The sequence below is a fragment of the Cucurbita pepo genome, chromosome 5 (assembly GCF_057944985.1).
Source record: "Cucurbita pepo subsp. pepo isolate OVF chromosome 5, ASM5794498v1, whole genome shotgun sequence".
Taxonomy (NCBI): Eukaryota; Viridiplantae; Streptophyta; class Magnoliopsida; order Cucurbitales; family Cucurbitaceae; genus Cucurbita; species Cucurbita pepo.
Window position 1 is genome coordinate 9840720 of NC_141802.1, and position 5021 is coordinate 9845740.

The window sequence follows — 5021 nt, forward strand, 5'->3', positions numbered from 1 at the left end:
AACTCGTTCAAGAAGGTTCCTTCAGTAAGTAATTCAGGATCATGAATTGAATATGCTTTACCTTGTTCAATCAATCAAGGACAGGCAATGCAATTGTGAGACCGATAGGTTCATTGGAAGGAAGGGAAGGTAATTGAGTATAAGGGTTTGGTTTCTTCTTCTTGCATTCTCTTCTGATTCTGATTCATTCTCTACTCGTCAGGTTACGGAGTTCAGGATAAGGTTCATGAGCAGCAAATGTTTCTTTCATTTGTTTTCCCTTCCTGTAATTCATCTTCTCTTTCATTTTCTTCGTTTACAAGATTGAATGAATAATCAGGTTCAGGTTCAGGCAATGGAATTGTGAAACCCATAGGGATCAGAGACCAATAAATAGGTTCAAGAAGAAGACGCTTTACCTTACTGTGAAAGAATAATAGTTGAACCCTACCTAGTTTAAGCAAGAAGAATTGTATAGGACAGAAGATGCAGCCAATAGCCTAATTTTCTTACTATTACAATTCCTGTAACAGCTATATAAAACGCTGAACCTATACCGTGTTTGAAGGAGTGAAGGAGAAAGAAAGAACAAAGCAGTGAGACCGACCGACAGGTGAAGGAGCGAAGCGACCCTGTTTACTCTTCTTCAAGTGATTGAGTTCCAGTTAATCTTTCGTCTTGACTGACTCACTCGAATAAGGAGAAAGAGAAGAGAAAGAGTTTACAGTTCTCGAATAAATAGGTGAGATGATTGAGCCGTTAAGTTTGATTCTAAACACTATGAAGCAGTGAGACAAGAAGAGGATTTAATTCATTTACTCGACTGGAAAGGTGAAGGAGTGAAGCAATGAAACCGACAGGGGAAGGATAACTTATAAGAAGTCTTGAAACACTTTCTCATCCAGCCAGCCTATTTACCTCGTTCGTTCAGTAGTTCTGTCTCATTCTTCTTTCTTCTCATCCAGCCTATCCTATTTACTTACTGAGTGGTTGAATAACGAACCATAACTGACAGGAATAGAGGTTCAGTAGTTCAGTCTAATTCATCTTTTAGGCCACTCTTTTTACACTCATTTACACAAATGAAGCTCTCATTCTCACCTCTCAAAATTTTAAATAGAGTAAAGATTCGATCTTGAACTCTGGGTCGATTAAAAACTAAAAGATGAAAATAAATAAAAATCAAATTGAGAAAGAAAAAAATACGCAAAGGAAACATATATCCGATCTTGAGCCTGAAGCTCTGATATCAAATGATAAGATAAGGAATCAATACAAGGGAATAAGGTTCGGATTACCTTGTTGATCGAATATCTCAAGGCAAGAACATTGTTTAAGATTCGAATCACTCCACAAGCAAGATCGATCATGTCTAGCTTGAATGATTCTTGTTGATCAAATATCTGAAGGCAAGAACACTTGCTTGAGATTGGAATCACTCCACAAGCAAGACTGATCATGTCGAGCTTGAATGATTCTACATGCAACCTAAACTACATAGAATTGCAAAGAAACTTAGCCATTAGCTAAAGAAAAGCACAAATGCTTCTTTTACTATATTTTCCAAGTCTACTTACAAATACAACATACATGGCTTTATATAGCCTCAAAATGAAACTATTAAAGGCATACCAAAAGTTGTAACATTCATACTTAATGACCATAATTAGCCATTATGTAAATGTAACCTAAAGTAAATAAATAGTCTTAAAATACATTAATGAAATACAATAACTCTAAATTGTAATCCACCCAAAATTTATGACATGAAACTTCATTTTTCTTCAATGTGGCATGAATTGAAATATCTTTTGATAATTTCAACAATATTTTCTTCACATCTTCATTGAAGCATATGTTATGATTGATGTCTCTTGGTTCATATCATTCTCCACTTCTTCAAGAGGATTCGTCCTCAAATCTATTTGTGAAACTTTGCTGCAAAAAATAAGTTATGGAAATACGAAGGACCTCACAACACTCTCTCACGAGTATACACTCATGGAATTTGAGGCCACTCTTTTTACAAACGTTTACACAAATGAAGCTCTCATTCTCACCTCTCAAAATTGTAAATAGAGCAAAGATTGAATTTTGAACTCTGGGTCGATAAAAACTAAAAAGATAAAAATAAATAAAAATCAAACTGAGAAGAAACGCACAGGAAACATATATCCGATCTTGAGCCTGAAGCTCTGATACCAAATGATAAGATAAGGAATCAACTACAAGGGGAATAAGATTCGGATTACCTTGTTGATCAAATATCTCAAGGCAAGAACACTTGATTGAGATTCGAATCACTCCACAAGCAAGATCGATCATGTCTAGCTTGAATGACTCTTGTTGATCAAATATCTCAAACACTTGTTTGAGATTCGAATCACTCCACAAGCAAGATTGATCATGTCGAGCTTGAATGATTCTACATGCAATCTAAACTACATAGAATTGCAAAGAAACTTAGCCATTGGCTAAAGAAAAGCACAAATGCTTCTTTTAATCTATTTTCCAAGTCTACTTTACAAATACAACATACATGACTTTATATAGCCTCAAAATGAAACTATTAAAGGCATTCCAAAAGTTGTAACATTCATACTTAATGACCATAATTAGCCATTATGTAAATGTAACCTAAAGTAAATAAAATGTCTTAAAATACAATAACTCTAAATTACTCTAAATTGTAACCCACCCAAAATTTGTAACAATCAAACTTCATTCTTCTTCAATGTGGCATGAATTGAAACATCTTTTGATAATTTCAACAATATTTTCTTCAGATCTTCATTGAAGTACATTGTATGATTGATGTCTCTTGGTTCATATCATCTTTCCTTAAACCTGACTTAAAGAAACAAACAAACACCTATTCTATCTATTTACTGAGGGAAGAATACAGAAAGAGGAGCCCGAGGGGAAGGAGCGAGGTTCAGGAAAAAGAACATAGAGTCAAAGGTGTAGGATCAAGAACCAAGCAAGCTGTTTAGAGCCGAAGGAGAGAGATAGTTTACGAGTTCAATCAGTCAAAGGATCATGAATCTTGTTGAGTCGAATGAATGGATAAGGAGTTTAGTCTTTCAAAGCAGCTCATTGATTCAAACACAGTAAAGGAGAATGGAATGAATCTTCAGTCTCCCTTCTTTCATTCTCTTTCTGTAAACTCTTTCTTTCTTGTCTTGCTTTCGGATTTACTTCCTGTTCTGGTTTTGTTTGGTTGATTCTTCTTTACCTCATTAACCTCATTCTCTTCTCTTTTCTTTCCACTCTACTTTTCTAATGAAATCCGCCTCTATACGGTTTCTATTCCTAAATCTGCTTATTCATGTGGTAGAGCTAGATAAAAGGAGCTCACTCAACTCAACCTATCTATATACCACCCCCCTTTCTTTCCTCAGACTCTTTAACTGGTTTTATGGCTTGGGGGAAATTTCTAGCTTGGCAAGGGTGTATGCACTTTCCTTGCTACCGGAGATCTGCTTGTCTTGTGTCTATGCCTCAGCTTCGGAAGATGGGCGTAGGGATCCGTTTTTATATCTCAAACAGCTGTTTAGTAAGATGAGAGAGAAATGGGTAGTGTGTGTGTGGGGGCTTTGATTCAGTACTCTTTTTTATGCTGAAAAGACCACCGGAGGCAAGGGTAGGCAGAAGACCAGGGGTTTGTAGGGAACTACTAAAGGGATGTGCATAAAAAGGTCCGTATTTTCCCTTTCCCGTGAAAACTCAACTTGCAAGTGCCGGAGGTAGCTGCATTAGAGACTCAGCGGGTGTCATTGTTTAGCATGATAAAGAAGTAGGTGTCGACAGTAGACCCTTCTTTCTTTAACCCCTTTATCAATAAGCGGCGTAGTCAGGAGAAAATAGAGGCAGAGGCTAAAGCCTGACTCCAAGGGATGGATTCTCTTAGCTAATCAGTTTGGCATTACAATGACTTAATTACATAGGGGCGAAGCAGTGAGACTGTAAGAGAGGAAAATAGCTGTGAGACCGTTCAGGTGAAGGAGAGGATTGAATTGACTCGACTGCAAAGGATTAGAAAGAAAAGAGACCTTTTAACCCTATGAAGTAAGAAGAAAGGTAATGTAATAGAGGTTCAGGAGTTGAGTCTGACAGTTAACTCTCTCTCATTCATCAATAGGTTCAATCAGGTTACCTCGTTCTCGAGTAGTTCAACCCTTCCTTCTTGTTGGAGAGGTTCAGTAGTTCAGTCGAATGAATCTTTCGGCTTTCCTCTCCCTTCTTTCTTTCTTGAACTGTAAAGGCTATTAGGATAGGTTCCCCAGAGTTTAGGATCATGAATTTCATATGCTTTGATAAAGGTTCCGGATCAAGAAGAAATAGGGACAAGTTCAGTAGTTCATGAGTTTACCTCGTTCTCGAATAGTGAAAGAATCATCCTCCCTAAATATGCTTTACCGACTATAAAGGAAAAAGAGTGAAAGAAATAGGATCAGTAGCGATGAAGCCACGAGACCGAGTGGAGAGGAGAAGGGGGTAGCTTTACCGACAGGGGCAGGCAATGGGTGAAACCGACAGACAAGTGAGGGTTCAGTAGTTCTGTCGAATTCTTGCTTGAGTTGAGTGTTTACAGGTAAGGGAATCTCATATAAGTAGCTCGACAGTAAAGCAGCTAATGTTGAGTCTTTCCTCTCCTGTTCCGGAGTAAGTAAGTAGCTCGACCGATAGGGACAGTCAAAGGCAAAGGTTCATAAGTAGGGAGAGGTTAATGAGTTTACAGTTCAAGCAAAGAGAAGAGACCAACAAACACCTATTCCATTTACCTCGTAAAAGAGTGAAAAGAATCATCCTCCTGTTTACCTCAATAAATAAGGGAAGGGAATCGAGTCAAAGGCTCCAGAGGGAGAGAAGCGAACATCCTTTCATTTTCTTTGACCTTGTCTTTGAAGGAACAAATAGGAAGAGGTTAATGAGTTTACAGTGAAAGAACAGAGAAGAGACCGTACCGTAAGGGATAGGTTCAGGTTTTGGGAAGGGTTTCATTCAGTAGTTCCGCTTTCGGTCATATCGGGGCAGGGTGA